Below are 21,983 nucleotides of genomic sequence, written 5' to 3'. Positions count from 1 at the left end.
TTCACTGTTCTATCAGATTCTTCACGTAGTATTATATCTCCCGTCTCATCTTCATATAAGTCCTCTTCCATTTCCGTATCACTGGCCTCAAGTACATTTCCCTTGTCTAGACTCTATATAATCTTTCCACCTTCCTTGCTTAGGACTGGTTTTCCGTCTGATCTCTTGATATTCATAGAGACGGTTGTTTTCTCTCGTTGGTCACTAAGGGTCACCTTCGAAATGACAAGCACTTCAAAATAGAAATTTCGTCTCAGAGGGACCTCGATTTGCCACCTCAGTGCCACGAGAGCTGACGGCTGAGGCCTCGATTTCGCGTGCTCCAGACCGCTCTCTACGAAATTATCTAACATGCAGACCTTTTAGCTAATCAGAATCAGGAGGAGGAAAGCAGGTATTCTCAATGACCATTTTCTGTGCGTGCTTGCAGCACTTCTGCACGGTATTACCTTCCGGTGAGACATTAGGAACTTTTTCTGCAACGGATGTTTGAAATGACGACCGTCGTCGGCTCCGACCACAACCCATTTAGGAGGATTAGGAAAGTGCAGCCCATCAACCTCAATCTGAAGTAAGACTCCCTTCCCTCCGGACACTGGTACCAAGAGACAACAGTAGCGGACGCGGCTAGCAAACATGGGTGGCCATGAAGTGAAACAACATATTATGTCGCTGAAGTTACCTTTGACGGCTCTTCCCAATGATACAGAAAAAAAAATTCAATCAAGAAACAAAGTCCGTGCTACAATTCGAAAGGAAGAAATGTTAGAGTTCAACGTCCTGTCGACGACAAGTTCATTAAAGCTATCATACGGCAGTTATAATTACTAGCATACGTCAGTAAATTCGCAAAATCGTTCGCTAAAACAAATCAAAACCTCGCTATTTACTCGCTACTGATGTATCTCAGCCGGCCGTGGTGGCCCAACAGTTATAGGCGCTTCAGTCTGGAACCGCACGACCGCTACGGTCACAGGTTCGAATCCTGCCTCGGACATGGCTGTCTGTGATGTCCTTAGGTTAGTTAGGTTTAAGTAGTTCTAAGTTCTAGGGGACTGATGACCGCAGACCTTAAGTCTCATAGTGCTCAGAGCCATTTGAACCATTTGATGTATCTCAGGTAGCCTGCCTTAGGTGCCTCATAGTGTAAACGCAGTTGCACAGGTTTCCGTATTCTCTTCCTTGCAGCCGTCGCGTCTCTTTAGCGACGGCGCTGGATTTTCGCAGCCCCCTCCCAGACTCGCAGTGCATACGTGGATCGCGGCGCCGGCGCTGACATTTGTGGAGCGCGCGGCTGATTCGCGCCTCTGGGGCCGGCGGCGACCCAGAGGTCGACGGCCCCGGGCTTCCGCGGCGGGTACAACACGCTGGCTGCCATCACGCTCCGAAAATCAAAGGGCAGGGCAGGCGCGGAGCTGGACAATCGATACGAGCAGCGGGTCGCCTGCCTGCCTGGCCCTGCTGACACCGCCTTCTGCCGAGGTAGGCCTAACCTCCGCATCGGTGGTCGTCAAACTGCGGCCCGCGGTCCTCAGCCGTATTCTATAATAATATGAAACTAGCAACTACCTGCCGAATCCTAAAAAGGCAACTAACTTCAAGAGACTCTTGAGAGTGTAGCTCTCCTGCTGAGTAACAAACAAAAATGCTTAAATAGGCAGTAATATTTTAAGGTGTGTTTAATTTTAAGTGACATTGTTGAATTCGGCCGTGAGCGAAGTATGGTTCGCCTCTTACCTCAGTGATAGGTATGTAGAGCGATCACAGCGGGGTTGAGAGGATCTGAGAGGGACCATATTTTATTGTTTGTCTTCCAGTTCTGAGAACTCTGGGGCATGTGTGCCTCGTACTGATCAGCTGCTACAGTATAAATCAAAAGGAAGTAACATGGCTCCATGAAAGGTCATTAGACAGACTATCATTTTCAAGTGCGGTACGCACCTGTATCAACGAATATGAAATTAAGATTGCTGCAATACATCACAATGAGAAGACGAAAAATGAGATTCAAGATATTTAGTAAACATTTGTGATCGTGTCTCATGTTGCAAAATGCATTTAAATACCAGAACAGTTACTGATATTAATCAGTTGATTATCAGCTCACGCAAAGAACACAACACAGATAATTATGTGACAACTTTGGGGTCGCTGAAGGTGGTAGCAGTCTGACACAGAGAGATGTTTCGAAACGAAATGTTCCGAATGGTGCCGTCTTTTAAAGACCAGTGCAACGAGGCCGGTGGCTCACTTCTCTTGCCCTTAATGAAGCTTGTAAGATACTAATTTATACATATTATCTTGAATTGCGGGTAGCAGCAACCAATTGTTCACAATTCACAATTTTTATACGAAGGCAAGAAACACCGCTCTGCCTGTAAAAAGTTTATTTAAATCACGACCGGCCAGTTTAGGCACATCCTGAGGTCATACAATTATGTCAACAATATTCTTAATGCTTTTCTTGAGGGACGGGAAGAGGCTTCAAGAACAGCGTTAAATAATATTGTAGACATAACTAAATTCATGTTCAGAATAAACAGATCACTTCAAACCACTAAAGATAGGATGTTCATAATCAATGGACATGTACAATAGTATGGTCTGCAGAAATGATTAGCATTTAATCACCTCGGTTCAGCATGTGTCCCTTTGCCTAGTAGGCAAATGGATCCGCCATGGGCAGCGATAACTTGTTCCATGCGTGCAAGGCGCAAATAGCGTCGTGTGGTATAGCCATCCATTCTGCATTCACCTTGTTCAAAGTCGATCTGTGGTGGTTGGAATTGGGTCACAGCGCTGCACCGTCATTTTAAAATATCGCACACATTTCCGACTGGCGGTAATCTGGTTATCTGGTCGGTTATGGTAAAGGACCGACATCCTGTGACACCAAGAAGGCGCTTGTTCGTGCAGCAACAGGTGGTCGTGCATTGTCTTGCTGAAAAACGGCGTCTGGGGTGTTGTACAGAAAGAGTATGGCTAATGGTCATAGGATCTCATTACAATTAGGTCACACTGGTCACAACGCTCTGGAGACGCACCGACTGTGATTTGTGTTTTTATCCAATAGCATCCCACACCATAAGGCCTCGAGATGGCACTGTATGCCTTGTGCGAATGCAGTCACTGGGATACCACTGTCCCTGTCTGCGGCGAACCAAAATGCAGCCATAATTTTCAAACAAACAGAACCTGGAGTCGTCCAGAAACACTATTTGATGCCATTCGTGTCCCCAGGTGACGTCGTCCAGTACAACATTCCCTTCTACTATGTTTCTGCACATTCGTCAAAGGTACCGGGTAAGTGGACGACGCGCACGTATCCCATGCCGTAATAAGCGGCGACAGGCTGCCATCCCTGGCAGTGTACGATGTGTCAGACTGTTCCACCGTTGGTCCATAGCCGAGGAGGTCGGAGATCTGTCTTTCAGTGCCATTCGGATGAGGTGTCGATCTTTTCGGGGTGTGGTCTGCGTGGTGTGACATGACCCATCTTGTCGTTTTCAACGGTCTTCCGTGAACCAACCTGCAGACACCCGTTGCATCGGTGAAACACTTCGTCTCACACGAGCAGCAGTTTACCGGATGTTTGCCTCATATTCCCTCAGGCCAATAACGCGCCCTCTTTCAAGCTCACTCAGTTGACAGTACTGCTCGCGCACGTCTTGGAGGCATCCTGCACGTCTGCTCCTGTAACGCTGATCCACTACATTCGGTTTTGTAGCGACAACGAGAGCCGCTGGCACATTTCACCGGTAGGTGGTGTTGCGACGCGATATCGACGTTGAGAGGTTGAGCCCGTAGGCCGACATGGTTAAAACGCTAATCATTTTTTCCAGAACACACTAATGAAAATGTCCTGTGAATATGAACGTTCTGTCTCTAGTCGTTTTCCCTAAATATGAGTCCATACTACCTGAGGATGTGGCTACACTGGAGTGAAACCATTCGTGGTTCTAATAAACCTTCTACAGCCAGAACGGTCTTTGTTACATTCATATAAAAATACTAATTTGTGTAGGTAAAATCTTTTGCACTCATTTGGCTTTATTTCAAAAAGAAAACAGTCTTGTCTCTAAAATAATGATTACTAATAACGCACTTCATCAGATTATATAGTATTCAGCAAAAGCAACAGCATTCGTCTAAAACACTGAGACACGGCGTGGATCTTAAACGCATCTCCGGATGCTGTTTTTTAAGGTCTAAACCGTAACTAAACTTTTTTGACGAATGGTAGTAAGTTACGAATTAATAATAAGATGGGTACATACACAGCCAGAGGTTTCGCCCCATAATGCCGGTGTGGAGCAAAAAGGTTTGACGACCGCTGCTTTGAATGGAGCACTTGTTGCCTAGCACTGAGCACACTGCTCGGCATAGACCGCACTTCTCCCTCTGAGCGCACTCGAGATGGTTAGAACCTACATGGGGCTGCTTCCTTACTAACATCCCTATAAACATCACGTTACTACATTAATGTAAGGATGTAGAGGCGCATATCACTAGGAGAAAAGAGAACCACTTGGATGAATATCAAGAGCTCAGATGGAAACCCAGTTCTAAGCAAAGAAGGGAAAGCAAAAAGGTGGAAGGAGTATATAGAGGGTCTATACAAGGGCGATGTAATTGAGGACAATATTATGGAAATGGAAGAGGATGTAGATGACGATGAAACGGCAGATATAATACTGCGTGAAGAGTTTGACAGAGCAATGAAAGACCTAAGTCGAAACAAAGCCCCGGGAGTAGACAACATTCCATTAGAACTACTGACAGCTTTGGGACACACTGTGCTGACAAAACTCTACCGTCTGGTGAGCAAGATGTATGAGACAGGCAAAATTCCCTCAGACTTCAAGAAGAATATAATAATTCCAATCCCAAAGAAAGCAAGTGTTGACAGATGTGAAAATTACCGAACTATCAGTTTAATAAGCCACGGCTGCAAAATACTAACACGAATTCTTTACAAACGAATGGAAAAACTCGTAGAAGCCGACATCGGGGAAGATCGGTTTGGATTCCGTAGAAATACTGGAACACGTGAGGCAATATTGACCCTACGACTTATCTTAGAAAATAGATTACGAAACCGCAAACCTACGATTCTGGCACTTGTAGACTTAGAGAAAGCTTATGCCAATGTTGACTGGAATATTCTTTTTCAAATTCTGAACGTGGCAGGGGTAAAATACAGGAAGCGAAAGGCAATTTACAATTTGTACAGAAACCAGATGGCAGTTATAAGAGTCGAGGGGCATGAAAGGGAAGCAGTGGTTGGAAAGGGAGTGAGACAGGAATGAAGCCTATCCCACATGTTATTCAATCTGAATATTGAGCAACCAGTGAAAGAAAAACTCGGCATAAGTATTAAAATCCATGGAAAAGAAACAAAAACTTTGAAGTTTGCCGATGAGATTGTAATTCTGTCAGAGACAGCAAAGGATTTGGAAGAGCAATTGAACGGAATGGACAGTGTCTTGAAAGGAGGATATAAGATGAACATCAACAAAAGCAAAACAAGGATAATGGAATGTAGTCGAATTAAATCAGGTGATGCTGAGGGAATTAGATTAGGAAATGAGACACTTAAAGTAGTAAATGAGTTTTGTTATTTAGGGAGCAAAGTAGCTGATGATGGTCGAAGTAGAGAGGATATAAAATGTAGACTGGCAATGGCAAGGAAAGAGTTTCTGAAGAAGAGAAGCTTGTTAACATCGAGTATAGATTTAAGTGTCAGGAAGTCGTTTCTGAAAGTATTTGTACGGAGTGTAGCCTTGTATGGAAGTGAAACATGGACAATAAATAGTTTGGACAAGAAGAGAATAGAAGCTTCCGAAATGTGGTGCTACAGAAGAATGCTGAAGATTAGATGGGTAGATCACATAACTAATGAGGAGGTATTGAATAGAATTGGAGAGAAGAGGAGTTTGTGGCACAACTTGACAAGAAGAAGGAACCGTTTGGTAGGGCATGTTCTAAGGCATCAGGGGATCACAAATTTAGCATTGGAGGGCAGCGTGGAGAGTAAAAATCGTAGAGGGAGACCCAGAGTTGAATACACGAAGGAGGTTCAGGAGGATGAAGGTTGCAGCAGGTACTGGGAAATGAAAAAGCTTGCACAAGATAGAGTAGCATGGAGAGCTGCATCAAACCAGTCTCAGGACTGAAGACCACAACAACTAGATTACTTAAATAGGACGTCTCTGCTATATTTTTATTGGTATGTTCGTGAAAAGGACTATTTCAATGCGCAGAGTGGAAACTCTTCGCGCGTATATTAATTGAAGAACTTTCACTGTCTAATATACCAAATCAACAAATGACCAAGATGGCGAATTGATGGCCAGTGTTCAGGAGCTCTCAGGAGGAGGGATATAAACTGGAGAGGAAAGATACTGCGTCGTTTGTTCGTCATGATACACACGTCATTAGAGGTGTCCTGCAGAAAAGGTTAAAACGCGATGCTTAAAATTGTAAGCATCGCTAATAGACGACTTCTAGTTTCTCAGAAAACAGTCAGGGTGTACCACGAGTCTATGTTAGCATCAGTTGCTGGATCAGGTACGAGCGTTTACGTCCATAGATTACAGCAAGTGAAGCCAGTCTCATTAGTCAGAAGAGTGCAATGAGATGTAGCAGTGAGATTAACGGACACCTAACGTACGATCCAGAATGACGTACTGTTGACAATTCTAGGGATATGCCCGTTGGAAAGAGAGAAGAGCTGCATTGGTTTAAAAAAATGAATAAATAAACAGGGACTGGCGACAGAAAACTTTTAGTTTTGTTCGACAAAAAAAGGTAGTCAAACGCAAGAACAAAGAATACCCGCAACTGAGCAAATATAAAAAATTTAGTTCGAAATCTGATTTTACAGCTGTGGCAATATGAACAGAACACCTGCAGAAGTGTAGGCACTCCGGAGCACATACCCTACGAAGATGCAGCACATAATGGTCGTCACGCGTTAAGGACAGTGGTTCCCAAAGCAACACAGAGGAACATGTAGGTCTGGTACATCTTGGACGATACTGTAGCCGAAGTATCTATGAAGACGAAGGAGGGCTTCACGAGACATTCAGCCACACACCTCAGCATACTGCCGTCCCCACAAGACATCTGTACCGTTGATCACAATGAAACTGAAGTCGATGGCCACTGAATGAAACGGTCTGACTATCCATCGCACTGGGGCAAGTGAGTCCGAAAATGTGAATTCCAAGAAGTTACAGTGAACCGTGGAATCGATTATCACGGAGGGAAAGCTGCTGACTTGGTACCCTACGCCCATAAAATTCAGAAGACAGTAGGTGTTGACTAAGGTATTTTGGGTGCGGGTCCAATAGGAGAGCACAGCTTAGAAGGGTAAAAGAACGGAGATGCAAAAATTACAGACCAATATCTTTAATATCGGTTTGCTGCAGAATGCCGCGCGGGATTAGCCGAGCTGTCTAGGGCGCTGCAGTCACGGACTGTGCGGCTGGTCCCGGCGGAGGTTCGAGTCCTCCCTCGGGCATGGGTGTGTGTTTGTCCTTAGGATAATTTAGTTTAAGCAGTGTGTAAGCTTACGGACTGATGACCTTAGCAGTTAAGTCCCATAAGGTTTCACACACATATGTGACTGACATATTGTCAGTTCAGAAATAGTAAATTTCCTCGAGAGTGAAAAGCTTCCGTCCACAAGGCAGCACAGTTTTAGAAAGCATCGCTCGTGCGAAACTCAGCTCGCCCTTTTCTCACATGGCATCCTGCGAACCATTGCTGAAGAGCAACAGGCGGGTTCCCGCTGATTCCACATTCCTCGACGTCCGTAAAGCATTGGACACGGTGCCACACTGCCGACTGACGAAGGTACAAGCATAAGGAATAGATTCCGTGGTATGTAAGTGGGGCGAAGACTTCTAAAGGAACAGAACCCAGTATGTTGTCCTTGATAGCGAGTATTCATAAGAGACGATGGTATTGTCAGGAGTGCCCCACGGAAGTGTGATAGGACCGTTGTCGTTTCCTATACAGATAAATGATCTGACGGACAGGGTAAGAAGCAGTCTGCGGTTGTTTGCTGTTAATGCTGCGGTGTATGCCAAGGGGTCGCCGTTGAGTGACTGTAGGAGGATACAAGATGGTTGAGACAAAATTTCTGGTTGGTGCGATTGACAGCTAGCTCTAAACGTAGAAACACATTAAGTTAATGCAGATGAGTAGCAAGAACAATCCCGTAATGTTCGAATACAGCGATAGTACTGCACTGCTTGACACAGCCACGTCGATTACCTGTCTGTGCGTAACATTACAAAGGGACATGAAATGGAACGCGCACTTAGGGATTGTCTTAGGGAAGGCGAAGGGTCGACTTCGATTTGCTGCGAGAATTTTAGGAAAATGTGGTTCGTCTGTAAAGCAGACCACATACAAGACACTAGTGCGATCCATTGTTGATTACTGCTCTGAGTGTTTGGAATCCGCTCCAGGTCGTGTTAGAGGAAAACATCGACGCACTTCGGAAGTGGGCTGCTAGATTTGCTGCCGGTAGGTTCGAACACGCAAATATTACGGAGATGCTTCGGCGAATCAAACTGGAATCAATGGACGGAAGCCGATGTTCTTTTCAAGGAGCACTACTAAGAAAATTTAGAGGAGAGACATATAGGCTGACTGCAGAACGATTCCGCTGCCGCCAACATACATTTCGCGTAAGGATCGTGAAGGTAAGATTAAGGTGATTAGGCTGGTACGATGGTATATACACTCCTGGAAATTGAAATGAGAACACCGTGAATTCATTGTCCCAGGAAGGGGAAACTTTATTGACACATTCCTGGGGTCAGATACATCACATGATCACACTGACAGAACCACAGGCACATACACACAGGCAACAGAGCATGCACAATGTCGGCACTAGTATAGTGTATATCCACCTTTCGCAGCAATGCAGGCTGCTATTCTCCCAGGGAGACGATCGTAGAGATACTGGATGTAGTCCTGTGGAACGGCTTGCCATGCCATTTCCACCTGGCGCCTCAGTTGGACCAGTGTTCGTGCTGGACGCGCAGACCGCGTGAGACGACGCTTCATCCAGTCCCAAACATGCTCAATGGGGGACAGATCCGGAGATCTTGCTGGCCAGGGTAGTTGACTTACACCTTCTAGAGCACGTTGGGTGGCACGGGATACATGTGGACCTGCATTGTCCTGTTGGAACAGCAAGTTCCTTTGCCGGCCTAGGAATGGTACAACGATGGGTTCGATGACGGTTTGGATGTACCGTGCACTATTCAGTGTCCCCTCGACGATCACCAGAGGTGTACGGCCAGTGTAGGAGATCGCTCCCCACAACATGATGCCGGGTGTTGGCCCTGTGTGCCTCGGTCGTATGCAGTCCTGATTGTGGCGCTCACCTGCACGGCGCCAAACACGCATACGACCATCATTGGCACCAAGGCAGAAGCGACTCTCATCGCTGAAGACGACACGTCTCCATTCGTCCCTCCATTCACGCCTGTCGCGACACCACTGGAGGCGGGCTGCACGATGTTGGGGCGTGAGCGGAAGACGGCCTAACGGTGTGCGGGACCGTAGCCCAGCTTCATGGAGACGGTTGCGAATGGTCCTCGCCGATACCCAAGAAGCAACAGTGTCCCTAATTTGCTGGGAAGTGGCGGTGCGGTCCCCTACGGCACTGCGTAGGATCCTACGGTCTTGGCGTGCATCCGTGCGTCGCTGCGGTCCGGTCCCAGGTCGACGGGCACGTGCACCTTCCGTCGACCACTGGCGACAACATCGATGTACTGTGGAGACCTCACGCCCCACGTGTTGTGCAATTCGGCGGTACGTCCACCCGGCCTCCCGCATGCCCACTATACGCCCTCGCTCAAAGTCCGTCAACTGCACATACGGTTGACGTCCACGCTGTCGCGGCATGCTACCAGTGTTAAAGACTGCGATGGAGCTCCGTAAGCCACGGCAAACTGGCTGACATTGACGGCGGCGGTGCACAAATGCTGCGCAGCTAGCTCCATTCGACGGCCAACACCGCGGTTCCTGGTGTGTCCGCTGTGCCGTGCGTGTGATCATTGCTTGTACAGCCCTCTCGCAGTGTCCGGAGCAAGTATGGTGGGTCTGACACACCGGTGTCAATGTGTTCTTTTTTCCATTTCCTGGAGTGTAGATAGCTGTTTTTCCCTCGCTCTATTTGCGAGTGAATCGGAGAACGAAATAACCAATAACAGTACAGAGCCCCCTCCCCGCCCCCCCCCCCCTCCACGCACCATATGGTGGCTGGCGAAGTATGTATGTAAATACAGACGGAGATGTGCCTTAACGATTGAACCAAAAGGGAAGCACCAGCGTTTCTCGCAAAAGTGGTAGTTCAGCGGTACTAGTAGTTCGGTAATTAGCTGAAGGTAGTACGTATCTAAATATAGATGCAGATGTGCTCTAATGAATGAACCAGAAGACAAGAGTGCCAATGTTACTCGTAGAAGCGGTAGTACGAACGGTATTAGTAGTTTGATAATTAGCTACAGAGTTAATAACAGTTTGGTAGTTGTAGGAACTAGTTTTCTTCTCTTCTTCTGTTTCCCTTCGTAGTGTTCAGTTTTTTCTCTATAGTATTTGTAAGAACCAGGTAATAATACACTACTGGCCAATAAAATTGCTACTCCACGAAGATGACGTGCTACAGACGTGAAATTTAACCGACAGGAAGAAGATGCTGTGATATGCAAATGTTTAGCTTTTCAGAGCATTCACACAAGGTTGGTACCGGTCGCGACATCTACAACCTGGTGGCATGAGGAAAGTTTCCAACCGATTTCTCATACAAAAACAGCAGTTGGCCGGCGTTGCCTGGTGAAACTTTGTTGTGATGCCACGTGTAAGGAAGAGAAACGCGTAGCAGCCCGTTTCCGACTTTGATAAAGGTCGGATTGTAGCATATCGCGATTGCGGTTTATCTATAGCGACATTTCTGCTCGCGGTGGTCGAGATCCAATGACTGTTAGCAGAATATGGAATCGATGGGTTCAGGAGGGTAATACGGAACGCCGTGCTGGATCCCAACACGGCCTCGTAACACTGGCAGTCGAGATGACAGGCATCTTATCCGCATGGCTGTAACGGATCGTGCAGCCACGTCTCGATCCCTGACTCACCAGATGGGGACGTTTGCAAGACAACAACCATCTACGCGAACAGCTCGACGACGTTTGCAGCAGCATGCACTATCAGCTCGGAGACCATGGCTGCGATTACTCTTGACGCTGCATCACAGACAGGAGCGCCTACGATGGTGTACGCAACGACAAACCTGGGTGCACGATGGCAAAACATTTTTTCGGATGAATACAGGTTCTGTTTACAGCATCATGGTGTTCGAATCCGTGTTTGGCGACATCGCGGTGAACGCACATTGGAGGCGTGTATTCGTCATCACCATACTGGCGTATCACCCGGCGCGATGGTATGGGGTGCCATTGGTTACACGTCTCGGTCACCTCTTGTTCGCATTGACGGCGCTTTGAACAGTGGACGTTACATTTCAGATGTGTTACGACCCGTGGCTCCACCCTTCATTCGATCCCTGCGAAACCCTACATTTCAGCAGGATAATGCGCGACCGCATGTTGCAGGCCCTGTACGTGCCTTTCTGGATACAGAAAAAGATCTACTGCTGCCCTGGCCAGCACATTCTCCAGATCTCTCACCAACTGAAATCGTCTGGTCAATGGTGGCCGAGCAGCTGCCTCGTCACAATACGCCAGTCAGTACTCTTGATGAACTGTGGTATCGTGTTGAAGCTGCGTGGGCAGCTGTACCTGTACACACCATCCAAGCTCTGTTTGAGTGAATGCCCAGGCGTATCAAGGCCGTTATTACGGCCAGAGGTGGTTGTTCTGAGTACTGATTTCTCAGGATCTATGCCCTCAAATTGCGTGAAAATGTTCTAGTATAGTATATTTGTCCAGTGAATACCCGTTTATCATCTCCATTTCTTCTTGGTGTAGCGATTTTAATGGCTAGTAGTGTAATTATTATATACAGTTTTTATTATATACAGAATGTAAGTTGTATAGTCCATTTTGACTTTCCACACATTAGCCGTGACTATGAATAACGGATAATGACAGAACATCCACTGAGGAGGACGAGGCCACTCTGTCTCTGGCATTCAGCGATGAGATGAGCAGTACTGTAAACACAATGGCTGAGTTGATTTTACAGCCAGGGCTCGTGGCGCGACGTGGTTGGTGGTGCGAGGCCGATGGAAGGGACGGCGGCGAGTTTGCGGCGCCTCGCCGCGACAGACGAGCGCCTGCTTGCTGCGTCCTCGGGTTGGAAAAATTCCCGCCGTTATGGCGACTTTAAAAAGTGAGGCGGGCCGGCGGCTCCGCAAGTTCTGGCGCCCGAAGAGGCGGGAGGACGGCGGAAACTCGCCGAGTCGGGCTTCCAAGAGGCTGGCCGGCGCTTCCCGTATTGGCGAAACTTGCCGGCGGGCGGCGCCGGTCGCTGAAAACAGCGGCCGCGATAGACGGCCAAAAAGAAGGCGCGGACAGCAGGAGCCGCCGTCGCGGGCTGCTGGTCTTAAGCGCTAAACTCGGCAGCGGGCCGCGCCGCCATACGACGCAGTTTCGGCTGACGCGGCTGTACCCGCGGGGAGTAAAGCCCAGTTTACACGACGACACCGGCTCGCGCCGCTCGTTGCGTGAAACGAGTTGCACGCAAATGATTTTGTACATGTCTGTAGACTCGGTGGCATCAGTGTACACTTCAGTTTCATCGTTTGTGCGTGCCGTCTATTCTGGAGTTAAAATGTAATTTTTGGCAGGTGTACGAGATGTGGCGGAGCTAATGCTTCTTTGTGTCTAATCGCTGCGTAAGACAAATGATAAAAAGTTAAGAAAAGTGTTTGTGTTCGTGACTGGATCAAGAAAAGACATCAGCTCGGTTGCTCAGCGACCTTGCTGAAAGACATTGTGGTGGACGACTCCAGAAGTTATTTTAACTATCTTCGAATGTTCCCAGACCACTCCATTGTTTTTTAATACAGTGAAGAATGCAATAAGTAAAAATGATACTATAATGCGTAAAGCAGCGTCGTCAAAATTAAAATTACAAAGCGCATTGCGTTTCCTGGCAAATGGGGATTCATATCCTTGTCTACAGTACCTATACTGTGTTCTTAAATCTACGCCGGCCGAAGTGGCCGTGCGGTTCTAGGCGCTGCAGTCTGGAACCGCGAGACCGCTACGGTCGTAGGTTCGAATCCTGCCTCGGGCATCAATGTGTGTGATGTCCTTAGGTTAGTTTGGTTTAACTAGTTCTAAGTTCTAGGGGACTAATGACCTCAGAAGTTGAGTCCCATAGTGCTCAGAGCCATTTGAACCAATCTTAAATCTACAACTGCCAAATTTGTTCCACTGTTTATGACGGCACCTACTTGAGACTTTCAGAATACATTACTGCAAAGCAGAACAGTGTTTAGTTATTTATTGTAATTAAAAAACAAATTGGTTCAAATGGCTCCGAGCACTATGGGACTTAACTTCTGAGGTCATCAGTCGCCTAGAACTTAGAACTAATTAAACCTAACTAACATAAGAACATCACATACATCCATGCCCAAGACAAGGATTCGAACCTGCGACCGTAGCGGTCACTCGGCTCCAGGCTACAGCGCCTAGAACCAATTAAAGAACAAAAAATACATTTGCAGTAACAAGGCACCATTCCAATTAAACTTAATTCGTTGTGGTGTGACAGCTTAAGATGATGGCTTCTGACTGCCACAGCCCTTCTTCCCCGCCCAGTATTTCATCGTCAGCAATCAGCTGTTCTGACTGGGCCTGTTCTTTCTTTTACCTTTCGGCCAAAAAAACGCTTCCGCTTATAGGCAATTAGGCACCTGAATCCCTCCATTAGTTCTGTGTTGTATTCTTCTGGCAATTTTCGCATTTGCTTTCTAAAGCTCTTGCGAAAACTGACAATTTCGTCCTTCTCCTTAAGCTGATTTGTAATTGACTTTAGCGCATCGAGAGCATTTCTGAAATGCTGGAAAGGGCCTTCGACACGCCTTTTCTGTGTACAATATTTTGCTGCTGACTGCAAGCTGCTACTGAATCATTGAACAATCCCGCTGTCATCGAATCTGTTCATGCCTGATGTGGGTGGAGACTGAGCATCACTTATTAGTGTGTCCTCCAATGCATCGGCTCATTTTCATCTTCTTAATTTTCTTTATCAGCATCCTGGAAGGGAGAGAGTTAGATTGTTATACTTTCTTGTAGCATACCTGATCATAATTTCGTATCGTTCTAATGAACTGCAACGTTTGGATCAGTAATCCTGACTACTTTTTTTACATATATCTCAGAGTGAAGATGAATGGAGCGATATACTGAAGGACTTCAAAATTCGGTGGAATTTCTCATGCCTTAGCGGAGTAATTGGGAAACATGTAGTGATTAAATGTCCACCAAAAAGTGTCTTTGAGTTCCATAATGATAGGGGCACCTTGAGCATTTGTTCTCCTAGTTGCTGCAGGCAGAAACTACTGTTCCACTTACGTTCATATAAGTAAAGAAGGAACGACATCTGATAGTGGCATTTTTGCAAGCTGTATACTAAAATTGGCGATGAATCCAGAACTCTCAGCCAGCCAGAAGATCCAGTTTCAGGTTGGGACGATGCTTTCCCATTAATACCTTTCTAAAACCATCCTTTTTAAAACCATGACCCACTGAATTTAAAAGAAAAAAATATCTTCAACTACAGACTTTCGAGAGCTTGCCTTGTTGTGGAAAACGCGTTCGGAATTCTAGTGTCAAACCGTCGTGTATTTGAAAATCCAATAGCACTTCGCCCGCAAATAGTGCACAAAATTACTAGGGCTACATGTGCTGTCCATAACTGGCAAAGTAAAACAGCTCTCCAACAATACGGACAACCCCCAACTGATAGACCAAAAGAATTTGGAAGTGGCGTTTGCCAGCCAGGAGCGTGGAGAGACATAAATGCTGTGGAGCCGATAGACGCAAAGCTGCAGCCCGCATTAAGAAGGGAATGGTTTTCCAACAACTTTCTTACAGATGGAGCTGTACCTTGGCAAAATTTAAGAGTTTAAAAATATGTACCAGTATTACAAATCGTGAATGTGAAGCACTGATATGACTTTTTAAATAAACGAATACTCATTACAGAATTCAACTTACCAGACTTGTGTATCCTTTTCTCCTGTACACAGTTTTCCTAAAAAAACGAACCAGCCAACTCGAATCATATGATTTTCATCTTGTAGACGTGGGCTGTTCCACAGCCAGATGTTTTGCTTGCCTGCAATTTCCTCAGTTCGTTTGTGTATGTACTCCTAACTGAAAGTATTGTGCCCTGTAGTTCAGACATGGCCGGTCTTTCAGTGTTCAGATCGCGTAGGACGGCCTCAAATGCAGCACCACGTCGCTGCTTATTTTTGTAGTCAGCATCACTGAAATCCCATAAACACTTACGCATAGCGTAAATGTCCAAAAAGCGAAGAATTTCTTCCGTTCCTCCGTTTCATATTTCAGCTTGTTTACACTATACTGACACATCTAAACTAAAACCTCGTGCAAGTAGTGTCGCCATAATTAGAACGAACCGAAACTACTTAGTTTCACCAAAGAGCTGTGCAAATGTGCACATGCGCAGTGGTAAGATAGCATCGTCGTGTAAACTAGACTAAACTAAGGACTGCGTAGATGCGGTCAGCGCATACCTCGTATAAAACAGATCGTCGTTCAACTGAAACATAACAACGGGCTGCAGTATCTGTCACACAACTCACGTAACAGCATCGTTTAAATTCAAAAGCCAAGCCGATTCTTATATTTTTATTGAACTGAAGGCAAATAAGATGCTCAGTTCAAAGTTTCGCTTCCAAGATCCTGTGCCGAAACTGGCAGCTGTTGTGCTGATCATCAGAACATGCTCCGCTGTTAATGGTGTTGAATTTATTTTATTTTCGTCGTACTATGATTTAGGGTATCGTACCGTAACGTTATTTTCCCGAAGAGTTTTTGATGCCAGGGTGTTAGTCTATTAGCTACGTGTAAATGGACATTCAAGAGTTTAGAAAAGTAAGGAAGACTAGCGTCGTCACGATGCACACGTACACAGGTCACTAAAAATGGTCAAGAGTTTAATGCAAGAAGGCAATGAAAACTCGTAGCTCCATTTGTCCGTGAAAACTTCACATTTCCAAAATCAGTAACTCCATTACAAAGAGATATTTGAAAGAGCTCTAATCTGTCAATAACGACACTTCTATTATACAGTTACACATCTGGCAATTTTACCCGTACCTATTATTTTTTAAGAAACCGTTTTTCCTTCTCCTGTAGAATTAAACAAAATGGAGTTACGAGGTTTTCACTACCTACTATCGATATGGAGGTGCGGAGCGGAGTTGCCACGTCCTATACAGAACACATACGTAATTCTACACTTCATTCAGCTCATTCGAACTCGCAGACTTTTTTATGTACAAATATGAAACTGACATCAAAGTGTTCTGAAAGAGCTGTACTATCTTTTCATTTCAGTTTATTTAATGCAGCAAGTTATGAAGACGATACATTGAGTTAATTACTCTTCTTACTCACTTACTCTCCTGGCCCTGCAAACCACTGGCGGTTTAAGACCTCGCCAATTAGCCTCCTCCAGAGTATTCTCTCTTCGCCACCTTCTAACCTTGCTCTCAGTGCCTGGGGATCCTTGGCAACCTGGTGTCTCCATATCATTTTCGGTCTGCCTAGAGGTCTTCGTCCTTCCGGTTTATTCTCTGAGACTTCTCTCAGTAAAGATCCCTGATCTCTTCTATAGACGTGACTGGTCCATCTTAGTCTTCTTTTCTTGGCTTCCGCAACTACATCTGGTTCACTGTGTAGCTCCCTGTTCTTTCTTCTTCGCCATTCTCCTCCCTCATAGATTGTACCAAATATCTTTCGCAGGATTTTATTCTCAAAAACTTTATCTTTCTCTCCGTGTATTTATTTATTCTCCATATTTCTGCCCCATATAGTAGTACTGGTCTGATAATGGTTTTATATATTCTTACTTTGGTTCCTCTTGAAAAAAATTTTGGTAACAGTAGTTTACTGAGAGAGTATTATGCTCTGTAAGCAGCTCTGATCTTCGCCTCTATTTCTTGCTTCTCATCATTTTTCTTTGTTTACTACTACACCCAGATATTTAAACTTATCTACTTCTTCAAACATTTGGTTATCGCTGTGCAGTTTCCAGTCTTTTTGTTCTGTAATTTCTTTCTAAACTCATGAATTTTGTTTTCTCATAATTTGCTTCTAATCCAGCTTCATTTGCTTTTTAAAAGAGTCTTTTTGCCAGTATTTTAAAATCATCCGGATTTTCAGCGATTAGCGCTACATTATCTGCAAAGGCCAGTACATTTATTTTTGTTCCTATTTTAATTCCCTCTTCTGCTTCACTTGCTACGTCCAGTGCTCCCTATATTATAATGTTGAACACGAGAGTTCCATCTCCTTGGCTGACTCCTTCTTCTTCTTCTTTTTTTTTTTTTTTTTTTTAATGAAACGCTTTGGAATATCCTCCATCCATTTTCACTACCCTTTCGAGAATTTCAGTGTCACTTCCACAAGCTTTATAATCTTCTTCGGTATTCCGACTCTCTGCATTTTCTCCCACAACTTATCTCTAGATAAGGCTTTCTTAAAATCAACTAATACACTCATATTCATAAATTAAGGATAACTTCAGAATGTGGTGCCACACAAGGTGGCACTACACAAAACTGGCGCTAATAGCATAGGCACATAGGGAACACACACGACACAGATCTGTAAGTCCATGGTATTCGTGATAAGTTGAGAAAACCGTCCCGAAACACATGTGCTACAAAACGTCATTGTTTCCTGCGCATGTACCCCTACATCAATACGGGATATGATCACCATGCACACGTACACAGGCCATACGACGGGTTGGCATACTCTGGATCACGTGGTCGAGCAGCCGCTGCGGTATATCCTCCCATTCTTGAACCAGTGCCTGTCGGAGCTCCTGAACTCTCATAGGGGTATGAAGACGTGCAGCGATAAGTCGACCGAGAGCATCCCAAACGTGCTCGATGGTGGTTAGATCTAGGGAACAGGCAGGCCACTCCATTCACCTGATATCTTCTGTTTCAAGTTACTCCTCCACCATGGCAGTTTGGTGGGGCCGTGCGTTATCATCCGTCAGGAGGAAGGTGGGACCCACTGCACCCCTGAAAAGGCTGACATACTGGTGCAAAATGATGTCCCGATACAGCTGACCTGTTACAGTTCCTCTCTCAAAGACATGCAGGGGTGTATGTGCGCCTATCATAATTCAACCCCACACCATCAAACCATGACCTCCACACAGGCCTCTTTCAAGGACATTAAGAGGTTGGTATGTGGTTCCAGGTTCACGCCAGATAAAAACCCGGCGAGAATCACTGTTCAGACTATACGTGGAATCGTCCGTGAACATACCCTGGGACCACTGTCCCAAGGATCATGTACTGTGTTCTTGACACCAGGCTTTACGGGCTCTCCTGTGACCAGGGGTCAGTGGAATGCACCTTTCAGATCTCCGGGAGAATAAACCATGTCTGTTCTGTCGTCTGCACCCTGTGTATCTGGAGACAACTGTTCCAGTGGCGGCGGTAAGGTTCCGAGCAAGGGTACCTGCAGTACTCCATGGCCATCTGCGGGCACTGATGGTGAGATATCGGTCTTCTTGTGGTGTTGTACACTGTGGACATCCCGTACTGTTGCGCCTGGACACATTTCCTGTCTGCTGGAATCGTTGCCATAATCTTGAGATTACATTTTGTGGCACACGGAGGGCCTGTGCTACGACGTGCTGTGTTTGACCAGCCTCCAGTCGCCCTATATTCTACCCCTCATAATGTCATCAATATGTGTTCTTTGAGCCATTTTGAACACACAGTCACAATTAGCACGTCGGAAAACGTCTGCACACTTACTTTCTGTACCGTACTCTGACATGCACGAACACACCTCTGCGTTTGTGGGCTGCTGCCTGCGCCACCGTACGACGACCGCAGGTCAAATGCACCGCGTGGTCACACCCCGAGGTGATTTAAACCCGTAAACCGCCCACCAGAGCTTTGTTTCGCCATGTATCAGCATTATTCTTACTTATGAGCATGAGTGTAATATTGCCATGCTTTTGTTATGCTCCCAATATTTGGATATGGCTTCTTTCAGTATTAGTTGAACGATTCTTCATAAACTTCGCTTGTTTCTCATTCATTATCTCTTTTAAATAAGTTTGTAATTTTTTATGGAGTGTCTTGGAGAACACTTTACAGGCTATGCTAATTAATGAGATGCCTTTGTAGTTCCTACATCGTTGTTTGTCGCCCTTTTTATTAATTGGTATTATTATCGCTACTGTCCACTCCTCTGGCATTCTTTCTTCATTCCAGATAATCATTACAACTTTGTGTATTTGTTTTGAAATTTTTATTCCTCCCTTCGTAAACAATTCAGCTGTTGTGATGTCTCTACCTGGAGCTTTTCTATTTCTTGATTTCTTGACTCTATTGTCTCTTTCGTTGTCGGCGGTTCCACGAGGTGATCTGCACTCTTATAACCATGTTGTTGCTCCATTTCTGCATTTTTAGCTTCAATATTTAGAAACTCCTCAAAATATTCCATCCAAATTTCCAAACGTTTGGGTCTTTCCAGAACTTTATTGCCACTTTGATCTTCATTGCCATACATCCATGATATATAACTTTTTCTGAAAAAATCTGACTAATTTGCAAAAATCTCTTGCATTCCCTGCACTTTTATCCTCCTCTGCTCTTTTGATTAAACTATCCACGTGTTCTCACTTTTTCTTTCTGAGAAGATTTTTAGCTTCTCTATTAACATTTTCAATATGCTTCTTTACTTTTGTTGGGATCCTTTTGTCGGTGTTTTTCCTTCTCTGTTCTTCTTTCTTTCACTTTTTGTTCACATGCTTCTGAAAAAACATGGATTTTTCTCCCTACTTTTTCTTTTTCCGCATACTTCTTGTGTCGCTTCTTCCACATTTGTTTGTATCATTTCCCAGTGATCTTCAATGTCAAGGTTGTCTTCCATTGTAAGAACATTAAATATGTTTAATGCCAAACTCCTGTGGTTTGCCGTTAGCCTTCAATCTGTCTATGTCAATTTACGGTCTTTTGCTGTTACCCCCTCCACCCCCCACTGCCTTCGATTTTCTATGGCTATTCTTTGGCGTGCCTCTGCTACGACTAGATGATGGTCTGTGCCGGCCTCGGCTTCCCGTATGGTTTTCACGTTCATTATGATGCTTTTATGTCTTTGATCTATCAGGACATGGTCTATTTGGTTTTTTGTTCTTCCGTCTGCTGATGGTCATAACCCTTTGGCTGCTATGGCACAGCTTAGTAGCCTCACTCCATTATCGTTACTTCAATGATCTCCCTTCCAACTTCGGCATTGGCCATCTCCCACAATGAGCTTCATATCATATCCTGCTGTCTTACTACTCACCTCTTCCAGAATTTCATAAAAACTGTCTTTCGTTTCGTCCTCCTATTCCTCGGTCGGAACTCATAGTGTCACTATTGTTATATTTGTGAGTCTACCTTTTAGTCTCATGACAGCTAGTCCATCATCAATCGCCTGGAGGCCAATTACTGCCGCTGCTGAACTTTTGCTCACCATAAAACCTACTCCTTTCTGGAACTTTCCATCTTCCGATCCACTGTCGTATAGAATGTGCCTATCCGTTTCCAGTTTTCCTGTCACTGGATATCTAATTTCTTACAGTGCTACAAGATCCATTCCATATCTGTCGAATTCTTCTGACAGAACATTGAGAGCTCGAGGTGTTGCCAAAGACGTAATGTTCCACGTTCCAAATTGTAAGTCCTTGCTCCTAAGCTGTTTTCTATATTCCTTGTATCTACTTTCTTCCGAGGCATGTTCTTGACGTTTAGTAAGAAGTTCTTTTTTATGGGACGGGTTATTAGCCCAGTGCCCAACTCGCAACCTGGATGACCAGTTCAGTTATTTTTTCACGGTGAGTATTTGATTTTCTCATTACATCGACAGCTTACGAAAATGCATTTCCTGACCCTGTTACCGGATTTTGGATGTGCGACAATCTTTTTTGTTATTGAAGTTAGGTGAACACATTGCATGAATGAAATCTTACGAACAAATCCCCATCTAGTACTTCAGACTGGAACTCTGTTAGAAATCTCTAACACGAGGTAATGTATGTTAAATGTGATGTGCAATGGTCCGGTAATGCGTCAGGCACAACACAAATCAGGCACAACACAGTTGCTTGCGTGGTTTCGTTACGAGGAACAGATAGCTAAGTTTATAATTAACTTCCTGACCGACCTTCTTGTTAATAACATAAAACATTGGCCTTCTTTATTTTTAATAAAACTATCTATGTCATGAAGTAAAATATCTTTATTTATTACGACGTTTCGGCGTCTGCCATTATCATATATCAGAAAGCTTCGATACCTGATTATGGGAGATGACGAAACGTCTTAATGAATAAAGACATTTTAGTTGGCGATCTAGATGGTTCTTTCATAAAATATTCAGGCTGGTCGCGGACTCATAGCGAACATTTGTTTCCTTTGTTAACAAATGGCCTTCTTATTAAAACGTCAAAAAGAACCATGTCGAATTTTTCCACTCATAATTTCGACAATGTTGCTTCTGATATTATTCAGTGCCACACAATAAATAACAGGAACAAGAAATAAAATACGTTCTGCAGTGGCAAAAAAGAAACCATGCGAAATCGCAGGGTGCAACGAACAATTACGCGGGACAGGAAGTAGACTTTAAATGAAACATAGTGCAAGCGGGAAGCGCAGTAGTGGCAGGAACGAATATTTGGCAACTACGAGTGATTGTTGCGATTAC

At 45.0% G+C, this 21,983-nt stretch overlaps 1 protein-coding gene across 1 annotated transcript in view; it reads right to left on the bottom strand.

Moving 5' to 3' along the window:
• Positions 1–21,983, bottom strand: part of LOC126273160 (trichohyalin-like) — a 1,218,599-nt gene that overhangs the window by 556,307 nt on the left and 640,309 nt on the right. The gene's annotated exons all lie outside the window — the stretch shown is intronic.

This window comes from Schistocerca gregaria, chromosome 5, assembly GCF_023897955.1.
Source record: "Schistocerca gregaria isolate iqSchGreg1 chromosome 5, iqSchGreg1.2, whole genome shotgun sequence".
Taxonomy (NCBI): domain Eukaryota; kingdom Metazoa; phylum Arthropoda; class Insecta; order Orthoptera; family Acrididae; genus Schistocerca; species Schistocerca gregaria.
Note: the sequence above shows the minus strand (reverse complement) of the source record. Positions and strands in the feature narration are given on the sequence as shown.